We start from the raw sequence: 17,484 nt of genomic DNA, 5'->3' as shown, positions 1-17,484 counted from the left end.
TATCAGACGCGTGTGACCGAAAAACAAAAACTGTGCACCAAACTACGAGTACATTTACCCTTATCTGTGTAACATGTGTTGCCTGTATCAACTTATTCAGCTTGAAAGAAATTTGTCGTGCTCACTGGAACAAGTTATCATGAAGAAAGAATAAAAAAATCCACCTCACGATTTGTGAAATTGTTTATGTACATCCCTACAAGCTGTGGCTGAGATTTATAATTTGCCACTTTTTGAAGGAGCATCTATACTATGGGGTTATTTTGTTTCCTCTATCCGGGAATAACGTAGATATTTGCATGGATCACAATATCAAGCGAATCAAATACTGTATTAAACGGTTGAATACTGGTCAGTTCATTAATGTAGGGTAATGCAATGAAAACACCTGGTAATTTTATAACAGAATTCAGATCGGAAATACTACATTGAAACAGTGTATAAAAGAGGAATTCCCAGAAAATGCCGAATAATTCATTCGTATGCTGAATTATTTTAGACAAAACAGAACAGCCTTATAGTACTCCTTATGAATCTTTCGGTATGTTTAGAGAAAGAAAGATTTCAAGTGAGTTTTTGATTGAAAAAAAAATTGGGATTTTTTCTGCCATGAATAAAGACATCTTTGTCGAGTTGCCGTAATAATCAATTTCATGCTATGTGATATGCATCTGATTTCGTTTGGTAAACAGGGTACATAGATATGCAATGGCGCTACTGAATTATTTCCAAGGCGTAGATACGATTATATGAGAAAGGTGTGACCATGTTCCGATTGCAGGTTAATGTCGTCTAGAACAACACGGATTAGTCAAGCTTGCTGGTTCTCCATTTGCTGAGGTCAATGGTGTTATGTTCCCGGTTCATACTGTTGGATTGCTTTGTTAGTGTTTTTATTCTTCACCAATTTAAACCAGAACAAGGTTGTTGTTATTCTGAAGGTCACATACACGCCTGATATAAGACAAATATCAAGAGACAAAATTACATATGTTTTGTTCGGAGTGGGCGGAAAGAACGAATTGGATACGGCGTAGAAATATGTGCAGGGCGTCTGACCGATACGAATATTCCTACTCCTTATCAAACGAGCTCTTTCCCCCAAACATATAAGTTCTTTGTTTCGAGTCGGGGAGAGAACTCGTTTGATACAAGGTAGTAACATAGTCTCGGCCAGACATCCTCGGAATATTCCTACGCCCTATCACACTCGTTCTTTCTGCCCACTCGGAACAAAATACGTATGTAGTTTTGTTTATTTCTAAGACACATCATCATTTAAGTATGAGACCAGAGTGATGTACAACTATTTTAAGAATTTTCATACATTTCACCCATTTTAATGTGTGGTTACGAAAAACAATGAATTGTGCTAAACGAAACCTCGAAGTCACTGCAGTCGTATTTGACGAATAATGCCACGCCTCCAGTTTAGAAAAAAAACTGTACAGTATTTAGTCTGCTTTAGAGAGTACGGATCTAACTTTTCATCACTTCTAAGATCTCTTTTGAATTTTAATGAAAGGAGGATTTTACATAATTTTTTAAAACTTCCTCATTAGCATTTATCCTGAGTTTGTTGTCGTTGATTTTATTTTATTACCACAGTCTTACCGTTAGAATAAAGATGCGTCTTTGTAGATTTAAACGGAATCTCGTTGACATTAGCAAACGCACAGTAAAGCTTGCATATAAAATAATAGACTTATACATTGTGTTTCTCATTTAATCAATGACGCCTAAATGTCCTTATTGTAGGGATCTATGAAAGAATAGCAAGTATAAAACACTCATACAAATCTTTCAATAATTGAACACAGATTATTTAGTTTCTGAAATTTCTTCAGCCTTCAATAACACATTTTTTTTGTTTCTTTCGTTTTTGAGTTAAAGTTTGGTTTGATAGTTTTTGTTTATCCTTACTTGATAAACAAACTCCACTAAGATCCAGAAGGGATAAGCGACAGTCTCACCAATAAAAAGAAGACATATGAAAATGGTTAGTAAATTATGTTACGTAAACAACGAATACAAACAATAATTGGAATTTTAAAAATGTCGAAACGTCTTTAATCAGAGAAATTAAAGGAATGTCTTTTTCTTATTTAATTTCTGGTAGGAAAAAGACGTATAACTCATTTGAAAGAAGTTCAAAGACATTAACGCGTCGATTTCTTTTTCTATCCCCAAGAACCTACAGTCAGCTATGAATATGTACATAACGAATACAAAGTCTTAAATAGTAAGACTTTGTGTTTCATATCTGTCAGCAATGATCTGAATGAAATAAAATGTTGTTTCAAGACACACGACCAAGTTTCTACGTACTGATACAAAAAGAGCTAGTGGGCTCGATGGGATAAGTACGAAACCATATGGCTTTCTTCTCATATTATATTTAACTCTCTCGATGATCTCTTGAAACATTTGCTTAGAAACTGCTGCATTCCATCATGCCTTGAAGCAGCTAAAGATTTTTTGATGCATAATGGCGGACACAAGATGAACCATCAACATATAGGCCGATTTGTGTTAATCCTGCCTGCCATTTTGAAAATAAGGTGGGCAACAGATCTCATACCACCTATTTGGCTATCCGAATGAATAAAAAATTCTACATTTATCTGCTTGATTCAGAACAAATTACTCATTTTAAATTGCCTTGACTAAATAGATGAAATGCTCCAGAATAATATCAAAAGAAAATCACTCGTCATGATTTATATATTTAAAAGGTCATTAGATATTACTGATCATGAGATCTTTTGAAGATATTAGTAGCTTATGCACTTTACCTGTACACACTGTTGGTACTAGTCTCTTCTCTTATTGGATTCATAAATACTCTTCGTTTTAGTCTTTGCTAATACATTGGACTCTTGCAAACTCTTGGTTCTATTCTTTCCTAACACGTGGAACTGCGAGTTTCGGCATTAAAAACCACTAGTCATAAAAAATTCAGACAATCAAGTAACCTACATTTTTGCGTTACAAAATGTTGGAAAATATTCACATCAATTTATCGAATATCAATGCAAATAATTTAGCTCATGCAACAAGGTTTTGCCATTATTTAAATGCTACAAGAATTTATAAGAAGTGCGGAAGCATAAAATAAACAACGGCAAAACCTTCGTAGTGAACAGAAAGGAACCCTACAGAATACATATTATTGGCGATCACGAAAGACCTGTTGTTTTCACAATATCAGTAGTGGGAACAAAGTAAACGTGAAAAAGAATCAGAACAAAGCAAGGGAATATTCAGATTTATTCTGTGTTAGACGATGAATTAATGAATTTTCTGATAAAAATAATTTTTATAGTTATCATTTCTATTTGTTGACGGGTGGAAATTCCTTTTTATATCAGAATATACTTACATTCCCGTTCATTGTCTGTTTTTCTTCATGGTCTACATGCCCCTGTCATGTATGTGGCGTCTGGAACCAAAATTAAAATGGAAAAATTAAGTACTGTTGAGATTGCAGTAGAGCTATATCTCTGTAAGATTTAACAAATGATAATGAAAACCTGTAAGAAATTAACTTTTAAATGATCCAGCTTAAACAATTATTTTAATGTGACATATTTTAGAACGTGATTTCTGCTGATGGCGATGCCTTACTAGAAAAACAGGCAAATATCAAGAAGAAAAAGAAAAGCTGAAGGCGACTTGGAATTGTGCATGGCTTTTCTTTAGGGTGCAGGGCAACAAAGATTCCCATGGTTTATTCCTCCATTAAGGCTAAACCAAAGAATGGACCATTTCATCTTTATCTGTCAGGAAAAAGAGAGATGATGAATTGGAACCAACATTACTAAGAGGTATAATTTCATCAGTCGATTCCTATTTACGCACGGCCATATAGTGTTTCAATAATAAATGACATTAAATTTGATAAGTGTCGGTCGGTTCTAAACATGAAGCTGAAGGATCGGAAAATATTCTGGAAAAGGCAACACACCAAGGGCATCAGACACAATTCCTAACCAGGATCTATGGAGCTAATACTTTGGGTGATGACAATCCAGTTGCTCTTGTAATTCAACGGGGATCATCTGTACCATGTACTTTGGAATGCCGACAGGAAAGGATACACACAACCCGCTGTTAAATGCGGATAGGAAAGGATACACACAACCCGCTGTGGAATGCGGACAGGAAAGGATACACACAATCTGATGTGGATTGACATCTTCCTGCAAATAGACGAAAACAACCAGGAGTATCTTGTTTATAATATTGAAATAAAGACAAAACAATAACGTGTTAATGAAAGAAACATAAGGTAATGAATATTTTGAATCATTGCAAACACACTGAATAGTGTAGTAATATTTAAAACATTGATTCATTGTAAATAAGTGCATGATGTAACACAGAATGTTATACATTTCTGGACTTTTATTTGATGTAGAAAGTAAGTAAGTTTGTTTTGCAAAGTGTTCACCAGTTTGAAAAAAGTCGTCTTTCATTTTCTTCTGTCTCTGCAGTATAAAAAGTATTGTAAAAACACAGAAACTGATGCACTTTGCTGGTTATTGAGTTAATGGTATAATTTAAATCAAATAGTAAAGTACACCAACAACTCAAGTTAGCATGTATAGATTTCAGTTTCGTATCCTTGTAAAAGATAAACAAGTTGAACACAAATTTGAAAATAAAACTTTACATCACGGTCTTAATTAAAAAACCTAAATCAATAATGTTTCAAGTTGTCATTAGGACGATTGTTCCTTTTGAGGTTGAAAAAATATAATTTGATAAAGTCCCTAATTCTTTTTCTCTAACAAACACAGAGCATATGCCACACTTGAAATCCGTCTGTAGATCTCAACAAACGTTATAGAGACTAGCGATTGACAGGAATAAATGGCACTGGGAGTCCCTTTTTTCTTTTCAATAAATGTGGCAATCACCAAAACCCGGACAGTACTGCTTCAAACATACACCCATGAGGATCCACAAGTTATATGGGATCATGAGTGACACGATGACTGATGCAGGTCTCAATGGCAAGCGTATAAGTCCTTACAGGTAAATCCTAAATACTTATTGATCACAAATTTTAACAATATTTAAACAGAAGCAATCTCATCGAAGTAATCATCTTGAATTAAAAATATTTAAGAAAGATTACCTAACCTGAAATTCTCATCAAACATTGGCATAATATGAGGCAATCCAGTAAGGTACAAAATACAGTAATAATACTGTACACCTGTATCATAGCAAGTACGTAGATCAAACTGTTCTTCGTCTTCTTCGCTCGATGCCAGCACATAACCTGGTATATATTGATACGCATTAAAGGAGCGATTAACGGAAGGAATAATATAAACTTCCCATACACTTTGTCTAAGTTCAGTGGGTAATTCATTTCACGTTACTGGGCCCTGGTATGCAAAACTAAAAACGATGTCCAAATTGACTTTGTTTTCATAGTGGGAATAATGAGTATACGATTGTCAGACGAGGAGCGTAAGAATCTTGATGGTGTGTACACATGGGTGAGATCGGAAAGGTATGTTGGACGAGAGTCCGACAGTGAAACGTAGCACAGAGAACAAATTTTGTGTTTGATTCTGGATCAAATGGATAGCCAGTGTAGGGTACAGAGCAGTGGAGAGGTGTGTGGTACACTAAGTATGATCTGAACAGCTGTGTTTTGAACCTTTTGAAGTTTCTGGATGAGATATTTGAGATGAACCAGACAGAATTGAGTTACAATAGTCCAGTCTTGAAAGTACTAATGAACACACAAGCGTTTTAGTGGCATCAACTGAAAGATATTTGCGAATTGATGCATTAATCCCAACACAGAAGTGTATGTTTTCAAACCTCTGTTTACTCATGTAAAATCATCAAAATAATTCTGGGCAACTTTTTTTGGAGTTAATTGGACGACTTTAGGGAAGAGAACACTTAGGGGATATTTACAGAGGTGGATTTGTTTTTATACAACAGACAGTATGATGTGAACAGTATTGATAAAATTGTAATGACAAACAGAATGAACAGCAAAAAATAATAATATAAAAATACATGCTTGGAAAATGGAAAGGATGTGATGAGTGGGAGATAGAAGAAAGTATTGTATCACTAAAGTAATTGCTCTGCACGCACCCAAAATAATACGTCAGCTTTCTAGAACTCGCCTTCTAACAAAAGGAGAAATGCATATAAAAAAATTCATGAAAACGATTGATTTATCACCACAAAACTTCATACCTCATTTTATTAGCGTTTAAATGAGTTAGACATGAGAAAGGAGACATATATATTAAGTAGGATTTATTTATATATATATTTTTTTTTTGCTTGTGGAAACATGTAGGTAACAATGATTAGAGATTAATGACAAGTAAATATCGAGCTAAATTTTTATCGATCAGACTCGTAGTGATGGAAGATTAAATTATCTATAGTCCAAATCATATATCATTTGTGCTAAACATAATAAAGTAAAATGAAATAGAAAGTAAAGTTCAAACGTTGTTTACATCTTGGATACAAAAATTAATCAGAAGGAATTCAAGATTCAAGTTTTAAAAAAATTATTGCTACATGTAGAGATGTTGCAACCGGTAAAGGAAATTCATACTTTTACCCACCAAACTGGATAGAAATAAAAATACCTGCATCGATGTTTAAAATAAGGACAATAAATTTATTTTATGTACTAGAATCTGTTATGACACAATCCAGATTTATTATTATGCAGTATAACGTAAATAAAATAATAAAATAATAAAGCAAGTGTTTGAATGATATAAAGAGAAAGATAAAGTCACGTGGATATCCTTATTATTTTTGACGCAGATAGGTACTTATTGTGGAATGTGGGATTTGTAAAATATGTGAAATAATCTCAACGAATAAATTACACAAAAAATACTTTTGCAAACTTGTCTCTTTTTTAACCTGAAATTTCATTATTTGAAAACAAAGATTATGCAATGAAGTATTCATTATACACAAAACAGCTTCTCTGTCGTTATATAGCCAACATCACAAACTAAAGGTTATGTTTACTCTATTTCGTTATTTTGGAAGTATTACTGAACCATTAGCAACCGTACATAAAGAATCAAACACATGCCGTACTGATTTTGCCTTCATCTTAAACAATTCATGGATGGTATGAACGAAACTATATTTTTCGGGGGAGCAGACCGCATAAATAATTTTACAAATACTATTTACGAAGAAGATCGACCAAGAATTACTGATAAAATGATTCTCACTAATCAAAATAAGAATTATTATAACTCAGTATATATCATATTTGTGACAAAGCGATTGATAAATAAATCTAAGCAAACGACAAATTAGCAACATAGATTAGCGACAAAATAATGGTCACTTAACCATTATCTACAGAGGTAAAGCTCATTTTTGGTGCAATTTAAATTACAGTGACAGTAAATATGTTTCACAATGTGTTTCATTATTTGTTTACAATTCTCATTTGAGTATCAAAAGCTTGAATTAATATAAAAAAATGATGAAAATTTTATTTCGCTTATTAGTAATTTGTAAGGTAAGGTTTTTAAAAACAATATAAAGTTTCGTAAAAAAATATCAATCAGATTCCTAGATAGTTATCGATTGGGTGTTGCGAAAGCGAATGAGTTTCCTGGAATATCAAAGAAAGGTTTCATTTTCTGGATATTTTCTGTTTGTCCTCGTCTATCAAACTGAACCAGTAGGCATCCCGATTTCAACTTTTTTTAAACACCTGTTTGGAGTGTCGATCGATCCCTTAATGGTATTTTCTATTACAAACGGAGACAGTGCCACAAGCGGTCTTGAAGCGTCTTTTGATTGTATCACCACGATGTGTGGGGATGTTTCCACACTACATGGTTCGTCATTCTAGTCAAATAAAGTTTGAGTTTGTTTGATTTAATTGTTTTCTAATTCTCCGTATTGGTTTGGTTAAAAGGCAGCACCCGTGCTCTCAGTTTACCAAGGATCCCAGCAAAAGGACACTTTTCGAGTGCCGGGGATGCACATATGTTCTACTCGGGAAAAACAGACCACATTTTTGAAGAGTCCATTCGCAAAAATAAAGCTTACCAACGGAAATGAAAATACACAATTGTGGTTACGTTAGTTTTGATGCTTGTGTTTTTGTGCGTTTGTTTACCCGTCGGACACTCATTGTTGGTCGTCACCCTCCCTGATGTGTGTGTGTAGCTTAATTAAATCATTATTATATCAATAACTACGCTAACTATGGAACTTCACACAGCTAAACTTGCTCGACAGCGACTACAGGAATTTAAGAAATATCTTCCCGTCTGTAATTCTGTCAAGCAACAACTACAAGCGCGTCTGGAGTCTCAGGTGGAATTTACAGAGGGTACAAAATTGTTATTTAAACTGGTTACAAAAGCTTCAGAAGGAGTTTCAAAGGCTACCGTGGGTCTTCTTCCCACGTTAGAGCGAACAGCTGAAGCAACTGGAAAAATAGCAAAATGAACTAAACAGACAGAAATGATTCAGAGGTGTTTTATGCGTCACCAATTACCGAAACAAACTAAACTATGTTAAAACCGGTATCATTAAAGTTCTGGTTCAGGTACTCAGGGTTGCCTACGCGATTGATCCACGTGGAATTATTTATTTCGATTCGTATGGTCTGGCACGACCAAAAGAAGTTTTAAAACATGCAAAGCACTCATCATTGAAACAATCCAATCCGGTATTCAACATTACCAACACAGACAATAACTGATCCGCCAATATGGCCTGTGAAGTAATTGCTGTACTCGATGCTGTGCCAAATTATTTCGATGCATATCATAAATTTGACATGCGTACACGAGTTCTGTTTTAAATAATTACTTATCATATAATGGTTGATATTTATGGAAGATCTTCTATCAAAGAAAAGAAGAAAAATATGATATTGATTTGTCGAATTACGGGACTAGAAATGATATTGCTGATCTTATGAATCTCCATTTAGTTGACCGGTATGAAGTTTTTATTTTTCAGGAGTCGACATAGTTCGTAAGATGCTACTACGGATAACATTCCAGTACTTACTGACGGTGGTAGAATCAGAAACTCAAATGTATCAATCGCAACTATCAGAAATGAAATTATAAAAAGTATTGCTAATCGTTTACGATCCACCGGTTATACAACGACAGCTGAACTCAACTTTAATGGAAATAAAATACCAACTTAACCACGTAAATATGTTTTCAAATCTTTGTAGAAAGTTTTGGAAGTCTATTGTTTGTTGACGTAAACCTCTCTGAAATTAACACAAAACTGGGCGATGTTAAAACAGCTATGTCAGATATTGAAACGATTAATCAACGATTAGGTGTGATCAGAGATCCTAAATCATTTTCAGATCTAATCGCGATAGAACAGAGGAATATCGATGATATTAGAAGAAACTAGAAGATCTTGTCAGTGGAATGCCTGCTATTGTTAAAAAATAATCAGATAAGGAATTCTTAGAAATGATTAGGATTTACCACGAAGGCATACATATACCTTTGGGAATGACTATATCAGAATCTACGATAAACTATATTAGACCTCCGGTTTATTGAATAATAACAAGAATGTCAACGCATGAATTAATACAACCGATCGTCGCTAATACAACTCCGTCAAAAACAACGGTGATATGAGCAAGCTCATCCAAACCTGAATTTAGCGATCGTTTGCCAACTCCGATTCCAGCCAAAGAAATTGCACTAGCATAATTATGAGCATATCACAGCTGGCCAAATATTAGATCAAATTCACTAAGTATGTTGCAAGCAAATAACTTTCTGGTAGTTTCTTATGAAGAATCCAAAATAGCTAGTATTGTTCACGAACCAACATTATCAGCCGCGATATAAAAATTTTCGCCTGAATACGCCATCGATATATATATCGATATATATATATATATATATATATATATATATATATATATATATATATATATATATATATATATATATATATATATATATATATATATATATATATATATATATATATATATATATATATATATATATATATATATATCGATCATCGATCAGAACCGTATTAGGACGGCCAGAGATAGCATCCATTTATCAAGGACCGTTAGTAACACCATGTGCCGAATTATGCAAAGACAAAAATATTTATAAATACTCCAGAATATCGAAAAAGAGAACCTTGGAAATTAGAATGGGATTTTATGCTCGTGATGGTTAAACCATTTATAAATTACGGAGAAATATATATGACAGTGATAGACCATTTATCGACGATCAAATAACTTTCCAACGATATTAAACCTGAGTGCAAACTTGTATTTGATAGCCTAGAAAATTTATTTTCCAGTATCACACAATACTACAATAACGGCGTAAAACAACAGATTATTGAAAAGGGCTAAAAATCAGTGAAATATATTTTCGATAAAAGCTTCCCGCAAATTATCACGTCATCTAAAGAAATAGCACCATTTACATGTATTCTTAGATACGACGATGACCCGTACGTCGGCGGCATACATATTTCACAAGGAATAGTTAATATAATAACAACGATCGCAGTTAATATTGTATGTGTATCTTGTATTTAGTGTTAATATAATTATTACGGAATACGGTAATGAAGTATTTTTGTTAACACATAAACCGTTAAATGAACCGCAACGATAAGATATTACGATTGTTCGTGATAGAGATCAGATTCTGAATTATGCACATTTTTGTATTGAATTTGATCAGCTTAAAATATAATCTGATTGTTTATTCAAAACTGTGATCATCGACCACATTCCATAACTTGCTGGGGTAAATATTACTCAAAATCGTAATTCTCAGTGAAACTTTTAATTACTGGGGTAAATGTGCTCAAAATAGTAAAAATCGCGTCGACAAAAATGAAAAATTACATGAACTGACGAACGAGGAGTTAAATCTCATACTTATCACATCTTTTTCTGATGAAGGGAGATACATGGACTCCTGAACGAATGTGTGAAAAATATATTCCGAAGATTATTATCTAGGATGAAATATACAGAGTGTCGCTGTAGAGATTAAAAATATTTCTTGATTGGGTGTTGACACAAATACTGCTGTGATAATGAATGGCGATCATGGTGAGCCTCCGCCTTTTGTTGGAGTGTCTCTACATGAATGCTTAAAACATTCGTAGAGTATTTATGAAGAAATAATTGATGATCATAGAGAAATTTATCTAGAACTGAGAGAGCTTAAGAACGTAATGAGACTACAACCAAATAAAGTTCAGTGTAAAATAATGCGTTTGATAATTTCAGAAACTCCTGTGAAAAATGTTTGGAATTTATGGAGACCAGATGATTTGATAGACGCAAGTATAAAGATATTTCGTGATACACTTCAACAACAATTACTTCTGTTACATAATGTATAATTTTCAAATCTACCCGTACCATTGTGTTATCGCCCAGCATATACTCGAAGGCAAAATATCGACGTTGAAATTCCTGTTTGTGGTAGCAAACAAAATCTTGTGATAAATGATGTAGTCTTAGTTCCTGACAGTGTTGTTGAGAGCGCGTTAACGATGGACAAAACGCCATATTCTCTAAGATATGCTATAACGATACATTCGTCACAAGGATTTAATATTTTTTATACAAATATTTGGATTGTTGATCATCGTATCGACCGTTCAAATTTAGTTTATCTTGCAGTGACTCGAGTCAGAAGAATAGACTTCACAGAAAAAATAATCAAACTCAGGAAATCAACGATGATGTAGCAAAACAAGTTAACTAGTTATAAACAGTGTGAAAAAACGCGATTTTGATATCGAGGCTGAATTTATTTTGACATTAAAACGACAGAATAATCATTGTTTGAGCTGTAACACAGTAATGTTGTGGCAGTATTCAAAAAATAATCAATGACATTTTACCATAGATAGAATGAATAGTAGTCTTGGTCACACACGCGAAAATGTGATGCTGACCTGTCTTGAATGAAAATGACGTCGAGGCACCAGCTCACAAAAGTGAACGCGGTAGTAATTGTGTGTCTTCAGGAATTACCTGTAATTATTCACGTACAAATCCACGTTGTGGAGCAGTTGACACTATTCTGCAGATTCCAGGTCTTCCCGTTCAGCTTACCACGCAATCAATTTTATGTGTCGTCACACTCCAAATAAGACCAGTTGCTCTTTATTTTTTTTACCACCGTCATGTTCACCAGATTCATATAAATACCTCAAGTCATATTACCCAGAACTGGTTGTTTTGAGAAGGAGTCATATCGTTGTACTGATATATGTTTGTTGTGATCGCATTAATGAGGGTTATACAAGTTGAAAGAATAATTTCATTATTTAATGCAGCTATTACATTTCGTAGTCTTGCAACCCATTAACGAGATCTCTTGTCTTTATAAATTATTTCCATCGCATACTGATATCCAAAGAATCGCTCAGCAAGTGTTAAATTAAAGCATTCAATAATTGCCTGACAGCGATGAATTGCTGTATGGCCTCGTCTGATTTTTCGTCTGAGATGATACTGCACCAAGAAATTCCTTGCCCGGATCAACCTGTAGCAACTGTAGCCATCATAGACTACCACGTTGATAAATTCGTTCCAATGCTGATGCAACTTCAGTTGCTGCTTTAGTAGATAATGATCAAACACTGCTATACCATGGAGAACACTTTTGAATTGATACTCTGCGCTTGGCAGCAGGAGAATGTCTAGCAATGAACGCAGGCAGTTATCGAGTTGTTCTGCTGTAGGAGGTAAGCAAGTTTTTAGGTTTGCTTGGATGCCATGCATTAGTTTGGTTTTATTTATCATACTGAGGTTTCTCGTAGTAGCAGATAAAGTTGGGGGGTTAGGAACTGATGCGTCAAAATGACATATAATGCAGAGGTGATCTGATGCAAGTTCATGGGATACCAGGGAGGACCGTAGAATGTTACCATCAGGTCTATGAAGAATGCAGTCTAAAATGTGACCATGTTTATGGGTGGGTTGGTAACTGACTGTTTGAGATTGAAAAGATTAATGAAATATCACTAGCTTCACCAATAAGTACACATTGTAATAATTGAGTCCATTGCTCCCTTGGCCATTTCAAATGTTCAGCAACCTTTTCAAAATGAGTAAAATATTTGTCCGCTTCTCTTTCTCTAAAAGGGGGCACTAACCTAATATGCTTTGAAACATCAAAACATATATTTGTATTTGATGTGGGAATTTGCTTTTCTCATGCAAGATCCATTTCTTTTATTCTAAATTTATATTCTTTCTCTTCCATCTCTCTTTTGCATTTGCATCTCCCTCTCTTTCTTCCCTTTATAACTGCATTGGCATATGTTTCTCATCCTTCTCCGATTGTAAATGCATTTGTTCTTTCAGTAACTGCATTTGTTCTTTTTGTAATTGCATTTGTCTTTCTTTCTCTCTTTCTTCCTTATATAACTGCATTTGCATCTGTTTTCTTTCTCTATTTCCTGTCTCTCTCTCTCTCCTCTTTCTCAAATTGTAACTGCATTTGTTTCTCCTCTTTCTGTAATAACATTTGTTCAGTTTCTTTCTATAATTTCATTTGTTCTTGCTCTTTCTCCTATTGTAACTCAAACTGCATTTGTTTTTATTCTTTATCTTTCTGACGTTCCAGCTTACTCAATTCCAATTCCATCTTGTATTTTAATTTTAATTCCTTTACGTTTATATCAGTATCTGATACAGACTTTACTGACCGAAACCAAATCACCTTATCCAAAACATTCTTTTCTGCCAAATACTGGACCAAAACGTTTTTTATTTCTTGCCTTGTTAAGGAAGCTTTTGCCTCAAAAAATATAATATTTTCTGGCAAGTTAAACCATTCATCGTCGTCCAAATGAATTGTTTCTGGTTAGGACTTGAGAGAAAGATATCCAGTTTCTGATGACATTTTTAAAAAAATCTTGCCGAATCCACTCACGGTTTCAAAATTGTTAAAGAATACTTGGGATTTTTAAATGTTTTCAAGAACAAGGGAAATTCAAATTTCAAAATAACAGAGTTTTTTGAAATATTGAGCCAAAATTCAAATGTCCAAGAAATAGCGCCTAATGTATTTTTTACATGTTTAGGTTCTAATAAACAGTAACAAAAGAAAGAGTGAAAACGACAAGCATTTAAAAAATTTCAAATATTTAATTTCCCTGGAACGAATACGATGTAAAGATGAAACAATAAGAACTTACGGGTTTATTTGTCAAATCCAGAAATAATCCAAGAATAATCCACGAATTAAATTTTTGAAGTCCTAGTAATGAAATGTTCTAATAAATTCAAGTTCGAGTCCTGACGAAAAATCCAAAATGGAAGGCGACAACGTATACTGAAGTCAGTATGGTGATGTAGTGACTACAGTTTTTTGTTGATTCACAAACAATAATGTTCCGGTGTTTGAATTTTCGAATAAAATGTAAATAAATATTTTTGTCGAATAATTCTGTATGAGGACTCAAATATTTCCAGGAAAAAGAATTATATTTTAGAATCCCAAAAATTTAAATAAAACTTAAAATATGCCTCCAACCTGATCACAAACAAACACTTTTCCAGTGTCCAAGATAAAAGCTAAAACTGAGAAAAATCTCTCTAAACATCGTTATTAAATCTAAATATTGCGCAATTTCGGAAAACCCAGAATTGCGAAATAGAGGCTGTTTATATCTGAAAATCACGTACTTCCAGTATGGCCTTGATAAAAATGAATCATTTTACTCCATGAATAAAATATTAAAAAAACGTTGTTTACTTGTCTCAACTTGAATCAAGGTCGGGAAATAGAGACAGTGTTTCCATTATTAGGCATTGATGGAAAGATTCAGGTCAAACTGAATTTTCTGGAAAATATCAAATTCCTAGCAAACAAAATTATATTATATTGAGAATAATCTAAGTATTATCCAAAAACTGATACAAGAACATTTCAAGGTCGAGAGAACGACTTGAGTTTGGTTTTTCTTTAAATCATACACGCAAACAAATTTTTGCGTTTCATCTAAATGTCCAAGCCGGGAATGCATGATCATTTTATCTGCGTTTTACAATATCGCCTTTCATGCCTCGAAAAAAAAAACAATTTGCCACGGAAAATGCAATCTATTCAAGCAATTACAGTGCTTGTAAGATTGTGTTATGTATATTAGATTTAATTTATATTTGATTTAATTTAATTGTTTGTTTGTTTTAATTTGTTATATTCCATTATATGGTATTGTAATGTAATTTTATTTACTGGATTTGAAATTTTTCAGAAATTCAGTTCAGTTTATCGAAAACCTAATATTAAAGCTTTGTATCAAATTGTGACCTAGTTCCTGACCTTGATTTATAATCAGTAAGAGTTACAGGAAACAACTTCTTTTCGTATTTTGTATTCATTCTTAGTGTGGGATTGATAAAGTGAAATCGGGGATCTACTGGGAGTAAGTGGATTTAGACATGTGAATAGCTTCTACGTTGATATTTCGAAATTCTGGTCTTACTGGAATAGCACGTCAGCAAGATTTAATAGTGATGTGTTGGGAGATGGTTTCAGTTTGACTTTTAAACGCTTAGATGTCAATAATGTGTTTCCTTTTCTTGTGACAAGTTTGAGTTTAAATTCTATTTTATGGAATTATTAATTTCTTTCCATGGGAATATTTGAGTACTTATAAAGAATTCTTGGACAAAGACATTTGTTAAAATTTTATTCGGAATTCAAAACTGGAATATTATTTTCTGTGGTTGAACAAAGAACTGTTGACACTACATTATACGTCATCGCCTTCCATTTTGGATTTTCGTCGGGACTCGAACTCATATTCATTAGAACATTCTATTACTATGACTTCTACGTTTTAATTCTTGGATTATTCTTGGATTATGTTTAGATTTGATTCTTAAAACCGTAAGTTCTTTTCCTCATTTCACCTCGTGTTTCTAGAGAAAGGTTTTGGTGTTAAATTTTAGAAAGCTTGTTGGATTCACTTTTTTCGTGTTACTGTTATGAGAGCCTAAATAATTAAGAGTAGCAACGGCTAATAACTTCGTTCTTTTTCAAAATGAGCACTTTCAGATATGTTCTAAACTGGTTTCATAAACAGTTTATTTGTGCATACTCTAATACAATTTCTATTAATATACAAAGGAATTGAAAAAGATATCCTGTATAATATCTTTGAAGGTATTATGTTCAAGCGCTCACACTCAAAGATTTATGGCCTACAAATTCTTACGACGGCTGTACCTTGGATTCTCCAAAGAAAGTCAGTTAAAATAATGCCGTATCGGAATATATTTTTTATGAAACGTTCATACAGATAATCGAATACACGGGAACTGACAAATCTAATTTGTAATTCATATTTATCCTGATGTATATACAACCTTGATCATAACAGTTAAATAATTTTCGGAAAGGACTAAAACGTACAAAATGTAATAAAGGAAATGACGAGTATCATAACTGTAGTACAAGCTAAAACAGATATATATTTACAGCTTTCTCTATACAGGTACGCGCTAAGCATAGTATTGTTTTAACTGACATTAACATAATTAATTTTAATATCAATAAGAATACGAGAGGGTTTACGACTAACATTTCACATGACAAGACGATTGAGAGCAGAAATAAAAAAGTACTAATTCCAGCCAATGTATTGATACGTAAGAAATAACGTGTACACCAAATGAACGTATTTTGTTTTTAAATAAAAGGTATGCAAGAGCTATAATCAATGGCGTAGTAACAACCCATACAACCCCCGCAACTGCGGCGATGCATGGGTGCCGGACACGAGCCTGGTGGGGGCCCAAAATTACCACCATACACATTTGTCTTTTCACCGTCAGGGTCCCTTGAATTAAGTTTTGCTGCAAGCCAAATCATTTCATGCTCCTCCAATTGCTGTAATGACGTCTCATTAAAATGATAAAGGTAATGAAGAAACACTTTTTTATTTTATTAAAATATATAACACTTTTTATATTATAACTCCAAGTATCCGTTTAGATTTTCCAAATAAAACAAAAAACCTTTATTATTTGAGATGTGGAATGAAAATGAGTCTAGATTAATTGCGCCAATTATCTTTCTATTTACATTTCTAATTTAGGGCCACAACCGTCCAAATGAGGAACTCGAGGGTCCATATCCGACCATTGTCACTACAAACAATGGCCGGAGAGTTTTGGTGGTCACTGCTTATGCTTGGTCCAAATATCTGGGGTACCTTAATGTGCTGTTTGACGACAGTGGAGAAGTGTCCAGTTGGAACGGGAATCCGATATTACTAGACAAGACTGTCCCACAAGGTAACGACAATACAGTTTCCTCAGTGGTCATACACGTTAATCAGATATGTTTTAAGACTCGATATAACTACCAAGTGGCTGCATTTCATCGACAGTCATGTAATAGTATAACAAATATAGTTAAAATTTATCCATTACTT

At 33.6% G+C, this 17,484-nt stretch overlaps 1 pseudogene; it reads left to right on the top strand.

Moving 5' to 3' along the window:
- The window catches only part of LOC149773027 (snake venom 5'-nucleotidase-like), a 68,528-nt pseudogene that overhangs the window by 36,721 nt on the left and 14,323 nt on the right, over positions 1-17,484 (top strand).

Source organism: Sinohyriopsis cumingii, unplaced genomic scaffold (assembly GCF_028554795.1).
Source record: "Sinohyriopsis cumingii isolate HCF-2022 unplaced genomic scaffold, ASM2855479v2 utg000913l, whole genome shotgun sequence".
Lineage (NCBI taxonomy): Eukaryota > Metazoa > Mollusca > Bivalvia > Unionida > Unionidae > Sinohyriopsis > Sinohyriopsis cumingii.
This window is presented reverse-complemented; position numbering and strand designations above follow the sequence as displayed.